Consider the following 9,337-nt stretch of genomic DNA (forward strand, 5'->3'; position numbering starts at 1 on the left):
TCCCGGGCTGCCCACGATGGGGGTCACGCCCACCCCCCTGGGCTCGCCTCCATACATCATGGACAGCCCCGAGACCCCCTCACTTGTTCTCGGCGCCAAAACCACTTATATATACTGAAACTTCCACAAAGAAACCTAGATCGGGAGTTCCGCCGCCGCAAGCCTCCGTAGGTACCGAAAACCAATCTAGACCCATTCCGGCACCCTGCCGGAGGGGGGGGGACAATCCCTCTCCGGTGGCCATCTTCATCATCCTGGCGCTCTCCATGAGGAGGAGGGAGTAGTTCACCCTCGGGGCTGAGGGTATGTACCAGTAGCTATGTGTTTGGTCTCTCTCTCTCTCTCGTGTTCTTGATTCGGAACGATCTTGATGTATCCCGAGCTTAGCTATTATAGTTGGATCCTATGAAGTTTCTCCCCCTCTACTCTCGTGTAATGTATTGAGTTTTCCCTTTGAAGTTATCTTATCGGATTCAGTCTTTAAGGATTTGAGAACACTTGATGTATGTCTTGCATGTGCTTATCTGTGGTGACAATGGGATATCACGTGATCCACTTGATGTATGTTTTGGCGATCAACTTGCGAGTTCCGTGACCTCATGAACTTATGCATAGGGGTTGGCACACGTTTTTGTCTTGACTCTCCGGTAGAAACTTTGGGGCACTCTTTGAAGTTCTTCGTGTTGGTTGAATAGATGAATCTGAGATTGTGTCATGCATATCGTATAATCATACGCATGGATACTTGAGGTGACATTGGAGTATCTAGGTGACATTAGGGTTTTGGTTCATTTGTGTCTTAACATGCTATTCTAGTACAAACTCTATGACAGATTGAACGGAAATAATAGCTTCGTGTTATTTTAGTACGGACTCTTGAATAGATCGATCAGAAAGAATACCTTTGAGGTGGTTTCGTACCCTACAATAATCTCTTCGTTTGTTCTCCACTATTAGTGACTTTGGAGTGACTCTTTGTTGCATGTTGAGGGATAGTTATATGATCCAATTATGTTATTATTGTTGAGAGAACTTGCACTAGTGAAAGTATGAACCCTAGGCCTTGTTTCCTAGCATTGCAATACCGTTTATGCTCACTTTTATCATTAGTTACCTTTCTGTTTTTATATTTTCATATTACAAAAACCTATATCTACCATCCATATTGCACTTGTATCACCATCTCTTCGCCGAACTAATGCACCTATACAATTTACCATTGTATTGGGTGTGCTGGGGACACAAGAGACTCTTTGCTATTTGGTTGCAGGGTTGTTTGAGAGAGACCATCTTCATCCTACGCCTCCCACGGATTGATAAACCTTAGGTCATCCACTTGAGGGAAATTTTCTATTGTCCTAAAAACCTCTGCACTTGGAGGCCCAACAACATCTACAAGAAGAAGGTTGTGTATTAGACATCAAGCTCTTTTCTGGCGTCGTTGCCGGGGAGGTTAGTGCTTGAAGGTATATCTTTAGATCTTGCAATCAAATATTTTAGTTTCTTGTTTTATCACTAGTTTAGTCTATAAAAGAAAACTACAAAAAAATGGAATTGAGGGTACCTCATATGCTTCATCTTTTTAATGTCTTTCACGAAAATAAGGATTCCGATAATTGTGCCAAAGTGTTGGAAAAAGAATGTATTAAAATGTTTGGCACTAAATCTTTGGATGATGAGCATGATTGCAATGTTGTTAGTATGAATTCTTTGAATATCCGCTATGCTAATGATATGCAAATCCACAAGCTTGGGGATGCTATGTTTGATGAAGATGATATTTGTTGTCCCCCAAGTTTTGATGATCAAATTTATTTTGATGATAGCATGCCTCCTATTTATGATGATTATATTAATGAAAGTGGGTTTGGAAGAGTGTCAACATTAGGAAGTAATGATCCCACTATTTTGGAGGGTATTGAATCTTATTTTGATAATTGTGAAAGTGGGTTTGTAGAGGTCATGACTTTAGTTAATGTTAATCCCACTATTTTGCAAGAGTGTCAACTTTGCATACAAGTAGATCATGAAAAGAATGCTTTATGTGATGGTAATATTGTTGAATTCATTCATGATGCTACTTAAAATTATTATGAGGGAGGAATATATGCTTGTAGGAATTGCAATAATATCAAGTTTCCTCTCTATGTGCTTAAAATCTTGAAGTTATGCTTGTTTTGCTTTCCTATGTTAGTTGATTATTGTTCGCATAAATTGTTTGCTCACAAATCCCTATACATAGGAAGTGGTTTAGACTTAAATGTGCTAGTCATACTCTTCATAATGCTCTCTTTATGATACAATTCTTATCCTTTATGTGAGCATCATTGAAATCATCATGCCTAGCTAGTGACCAGTCTGCTTGCAGTAGAAGCACTCAGTTTCAGGCTTAGGTCCAGATTTGGGTTTCTTATCCTGAGCAGCAACTTGCTTGTTGTTCTTCTTGAAGTTCCCCTTCTTGTTCCCTTTGCCCTTTTTCTTGAAACTAGTCGTCTTGTTGACCATCAACACTTGATGCTCCTTCTTGATTTCTACCTCCGCAGCCTTTAACATTGCGAAGAGCTCAGGAATTGTCTTGCTCATCCCTTGCATATTATAGTTCATCACGAAGCTCTTGTAGCTTGATGGCAGTGATTGGAGAATTCTGTCAATGACGCTATCATCCGGAAGATTAACTCCCAGTTGAATCAAGTGATTACGATACCCAGACATTTTGAGTATATGCTCACTGACAGAACTGTTCTCCTTCATCTTGCAGCTATAGAACTTATTGGAGACTTCATATCTCTCAATCCAGGCATTTGCATGAAATATTAACTTCAACTCCTGGAACATCTCAAATGCTCCATGACGTTCAAAACATCGTTGAAGACCCGGTTCTAAGCCGTAAAGCATGGCACACTGAACTATCGAGTAGTCATTAGCTTTGCTCTGCCAGACGTTCATAACATCTGGTGTTTCTCCAGCAGCAGGCCTGGCACCCAGCGGTGCTTCCAGGATGTAATTCTACTATGCAGCAATGAGGATAGTCCTCAAGTTACGGACCCAGTCCGTGTAATTGCTACCATCATCTTTCAACTTTGCTTTCTCAAGGAACGCATTAAAACTCAACGGAACAACAGCACGGGCCATCTATCTACAACCAAACATAAACAAGTTAGATACTATCAGGTACTAAGTTCATGATAAATTTAAGTTCAATTAATCATATTACTTAATAACTCCCACTTAGAAAGACATCCCTCTAATCCTCTAAGTGATCACGTGATCCAAATCAACTAAACTATAACCGATCATCACATGAAATGGAGTAGTTTTCAATGGTGAACATCACTATGTTTATCATATCTACTATATGATTCACGCTCGACCTTTCGGTCTCAGTGTTCCGAGGCCATATCTGCATATGCTAGGCTCGTCAAGTTTAACCTGAGTATTCTGCGTGTGCAAAACTGGCTTGCACCCGTTGTAGATGGACGTAGAGCTTATCACACCCGATCATCACGTGGTGTCTGGGCACGACGAACTTTGGCAACGATGCATACTCAGGGAGAACACTTTTATCTTGAAATTTAGTGAGAGATCATCTTATAATGCCACCGTCAATCAAAGCAAGATAAGATGCATAAAAGATAAACATCACATGCAATCAATATAAGTGAAATGATATGGCCATCATCATCTTGTGCTTGTGATCTCCATCTTCGAAGCACCGTTATGATCACCATCGTCAACGGCGCGACACCTTGATCTCCATCGTAACATCGTTCTTGTCTCGCCAATCTTTTAACTTTGCTTTCTCAAGGAACGCATTAAAATTCAACGGAACAACAGCACGGCCATCTATCCACCAAACATAAACAAGTAAGATACTATCAGGTACTAAGTTCATGATAAATTTAAGTTCAATTAATCATATTACTTAAGAACTCCCACTTAGAAAGACATCCATCTAATCATCAAAGTGATCACGTGATCCAAATCAACTAAACTATAACCGATCATCACATGAAATGGAGTTGTTTTCAATGGTGAACATCACTATGTTTACATATCTACTATAATGATTCACGCTCGACCTTTCGGTCTCTCAGTGTTCCGAGGCCATATCTGCATATGCTAGGCTCGTCAAGTTTAACCTAAGTATTCTGCGTGTGCAAAACTGGCTTGCACCCGTTGTAGATGGACGTAGAGCTTATCACACCCGATCATCACGTGGTGTCTGGGCATGACGAACTTTGGCAACGGTGCATACTCAGGGAGAACACTTTTATCTTGAAATTTAGTGAGAGATCATCTTATAATGTCACCGTCAATCAAAGCAAGATAAGATGCATAAAAGATAAACATCACATGCAGTCAATATAAGTGATATGATATGGCCATCATCATCTTGTGCTTGTGATCTCCATCTCCGAAGCACCGTTATGATCACCATCGTCAATGGCGCGACACCTTGATCTCCATCATAGCATCGTTGTCGTCTCGCCAATCTTTCAACTTTGCTTTCTCAAGGAACGCATTAAAATTCAACGAAACAAAGCACGGGCCATCTATCTACAACCAAACATAAACAAGTAAGATACTATCAGGTACTAAGTTCATGATAAATTTAAGTTCAATTAATCATATTACTTAAGAACTCCCACTTAGAAAGACATCCATCTAATCATCAAAGTGATCACGTGATCCAAATCAACTAAACTATAACCGATCATCACGTGAAATGGAGTAGTTTTCAATGGTGAACATCACTATGTTTATCATATCTACTATATGATTCACGCTCGACCTTTCGGTCTCAGTGTTCCGAGGCCATATCTGCATATGCTAGGCTTCGTCAAGTTTAACCTGAGTATTCTGCGTGTGCAAAACTGTGCTTGCACCCGTTGTAGACGGACGTAGAGCTCATCACACCCGATCATCACAGGTGTCTGGGCACGACGAACTTTGGCAACGGTGCATACTCAGGGAGAACACTTTTATCTTGAAATTTAGTGAGAGATCATCTTATAATGCCACCGTCAATCAGAGCAAGATAAGATGCATAAAAGATAAACATCACATGCAATCAATATAAGTGATATGATATGGCCATCATCATCTTGTGCTTGTGATCTCCATCTCCGAAGCACCATTATGATCACCATCGTCACCGGCGCGACACCTTGATCTCCATCGTAGCATCGTTGTCGTCTCGCCAATCTTTCAACTTTGCTTTCTCAAGGAACGCATTAAAATTCAACAGAACAACAGCACGGGCCATCTATCTACAACCAAACATAAACAAGTTAGATACTATCAGGTATTAAGTTCTTGATAAATTTAAGTTCAATTAATCATATTACTTAAGAACTCCCACTTAGAAAGACATCCCTCTAATCCTCTAAGTGATCACGTGATCCAAATCAACTAAACTATAACCGATCATCACATGAAATGGAGTAGTTTTCAATGGGGAACATCACTATGTCTATCACATCTACTATATGATTAATGCTCGACCTTTCGGTCTCAGTGTTCCGAGGCCATATCTGCATATGCAAGGCTCGTCAAGTTTAACCTGAGTATTCTGCGTGTGCAAAACTGGCTTGCACCCGTTGTAGATGGACGTAGAGCTTATCACACCCGATCATCACGTGGTGTCTGGGCACGACGAACTTTGGCAACGGTGCATACTCAGGGAGAACACTTTTATCTTGAAATTTAGTGAGAGATCATCTTATAATGCCACCGTCAATCAAAGCAAGATAAGATGCATAAAAGATAAACATCACATGCAATCAATATAAGTGATATGATATGGCCATCATCATCTTGTGCTTGTGATCTCCCTCTCCGAAGCACTGTATTGATCACCATCGTCACCGGCGCGACACCTTGATCTCCATCATAGCATCGTTGTCGTCTCGCCAATCTTTAAACTTTGCTTTCTCAAGGAACGCATTAAAATTCAACGGAACAAACCACGGGCCATCTATCCACAACCAAACATAAACAAGTAAGATACTATCAGGTACTGAGTTCATGATAAATTTAAGTTCAATTAATCATATTACTTAAGAACTCCCACTTAGAAAGACATCCCTCTAATCCTCTAAGTGATCACATGATCCAAGTCAACTAAATTATAACCGATCATCACGTGAAATGGAGTAGTTTTCAATGGTGAACATCACTATGTTTAACATATCTACTATACGATTCACGCTCGACCTTTCATTCTCAGTGTTCCGAGGCCATATCTGCATATGCTAGGCTCGTCAAGTTTAACCTGAGTATTCTGCGTGTGCAAAACGGGCTTGCACCCGTTGTAGATGGACATAGAGCTTATCACACCCGATCATCACGTGGTGTCTGGGCACGATGAACTTTGGCAACGGTGCATACTCAGGGAGAACACTTTTATCTTGAAATTTAGTGAGAGATCATCTTATAATGCCACCGTCAATCAGAGCAAGATAAGATGCATAAAAGATAAACATCACATGCAATCAATATAAGTCATATGATATGGCCATCATCTTCTTGTGCTTGTGATCTCCATCTCCGAAGCACCGTTATGATCACCATCGTCACCGGCGCGACACCTTGATCTCCATCGTAGCATCATTATCGTCTCACCAATCTTTCAACTTTGCTTTCTCAAGGAACGCATTAAAATTCAACGGAACAACAGCACGGGCCATCTATCTACAACCAAACATAAACAAGTTAGATACTATCAGGTACTAAGTTCATGACAAATTTAAGTTCAATTAATCATATTACTTAAGAACTCCCACTTAGAAAGACATCCCTCTAATCCTCTAAGTGATCACGTGATCCAAATCAACTAAACTATAACCGATCATCACATGAAATGGAGTAGTTTTCAATGGTGAACATCACTATGTCTATCATATCTACTATATGATTCATGCTCGACCTTTCGGTCTTAGTGTTCCGAGGCTATATCTACATATGCTAGGCTCGTCAAGTTTAACCTGAGTATTCTGCGTGTGCAAAACTGGCTTGCACCCATTGTAGATGGACGTAGAGCTTATCACACCCGATCATCACGTGGGGTCTGGGCGCGACGAACTTTGGCAACGGTGCATACTCAGGGAGAACACTTATCTTGAAATTTAGTGAGAAATCATCTTATAATGCCACCGTCAATCAAAGGAAGATAAGATGCATAAAAGATAAACATCACATGCAATCAATATAAGTGATATGATATGGCCATCATCATCTTGTGCTTGTGATCTCCATCTCCGAAGCACCGTTATGATCACCATCGTCACCGGCGCGACACCTTGATCTCCATCGTAGCATCGTTGTCGTCTCGCCAATCTTTAAACTTTGCTTTCTCAAGGAACGCATTAAAATTCAACGGAACAAAGCACGGGCCATCTATCTACAACATAACATAAACAAGTAAGATACTATCAGGTACTAAGTTCATGATAAATTTAAGTTCAATTAATCATATTACTTAAGAACTCCCACTTAGAAAGACATCCCTCTAATCCTCTAAGTGATCACATGATCCAAATCAACTAAACTATAACCGATCATCACGTGAAATGGAGTAGTTTTCAATGGTGAACATCACTATGTTTAACATATCTACTATACGATTAACGCTCGACCTTTCATTCTCAGTGTTCCGAGGACATATCAGCATATGCTAGGCTCATCAAGTTTAACCTGAGTATTTTGCGTGTGCAAAACTGGCTTGCACCCATTATAGATGGACGTAGAGCTTATCACACCCGATCATCGCGTGGTGTCTGGGCACGACGAACTTTGGCAACGGTGCATACTCACGAGAACACTTTTATCTTGAAATTTAGTGAGAGATCATCTTATAATGCCACCGTCAATCAAAGAAATATAAGATGCATAAAAGATAAACATCACATGCAATCAATATAAGTGATATGATATGGCCATCATCATCTTGTTCTTGTGATCTCCATCTCCGAAGCACCGTTATGATCACCATCGTCACCGGCGCGACACCTTGATTTCCGTCGTAGCATCGTTGTTGTCTCGCCAATCTTTCAACTTCGCTTTCTCAAGGAACGCATTAAAATTCAACGGAACAACAGCTCGGGCCATCTATCTACAACCAAACATAAACAAGTAAGATACTATCAGGTACTAAGTTCATGATAAATTTAAGTTCAATTAATCATATTACTTAAGAACTCCCACTTAGAAAGACATCCCTCTAATCATCAAAGTGATCACGTGATCCAAATCAACTAAACTATAACCGATCATCACGTGAAATGGAGTAGTTTTCAATGGTGAACATCACTATGTTTATCATATCTACTATATGATTCACGCTCGACCTTTCGGTCTCAGTGTTCCGAGGCCATATCTGCATATGCTAGGCTTGTCAAGTTTAACCTGAGTATTCTGTGTGTGCAAAACTGGCTTGCACCAGTTGTAGATGGACATAGAGTTTATCACACCCGATCATCCCGTGGTGTCTGGGCACGACGAACTTTGGCAGCGGTGCATACTCAGGGAGAACACTTTTATCTTGAAATTTAGTGAGAGATCATCTTATAATGCTACCGTCAATGAAAGCAAGATAAGATGCATGAAAGATAAACATCACATGCAATCAATATAAGTGATATGATATGGCCATCATCATCTTGTGCTTGTGATCTCCATCTTCGAAGCACCGTTATGATCACCATCGTCACCGGCGCGACACCTTGATCTCCATCGTAGCATCGTTGTCGTCTTGCCAATCTTAGAAAGACATATTACTATCAGGTAGTGAGTTCATGATAAATTTAAGTTCAATTAATCATATTACTTAAGAACTCCCACTTAGAAAGACATCCCTCTAATCCTCTAAGTGATCATGTGATCCAAATCAACTAAACTATAACCGATCATCACGTGAAATGGAGTAGTTTTCAATGGTGAACATCACTATGTTTAACATATCTACTATACGATTCACGCTCGACCTTTCATTCTCAGTGTTTCGAGGCCATATCTGCATATGCCAGGCTCGTCAAGTTTAACCCAAGTATTTTGCGTGTGCAAAACTGCTTGCACCCGTTGTAGATGGACGTAGAGCTTATCACACCCGATCATCACGTGGTGTCTGGGCACGACGAACTTTGGCAACAGTGCATACTCAGGGAGAACACTTTTATCTTGAAATTTAGTGAGAGATCATCTTATAATGCCACCGTTAATCAAAGCAAGATAAGATGCATAAAAGATAAACATCACATGCAATCAATATAAGTGATATGATATGGCCATCATCATCTTGTGCTTGTGATCTCCATCTCCGAAGCGCCGTTATGATCAC

The sequence above is a fragment of the Triticum urartu genome, chromosome 4 (assembly GCF_003073215.2).
Source record: "Triticum urartu cultivar G1812 chromosome 4, Tu2.1, whole genome shotgun sequence".
Classification (NCBI taxonomy): domain Eukaryota; kingdom Viridiplantae; phylum Streptophyta; class Magnoliopsida; order Poales; family Poaceae; genus Triticum; species Triticum urartu.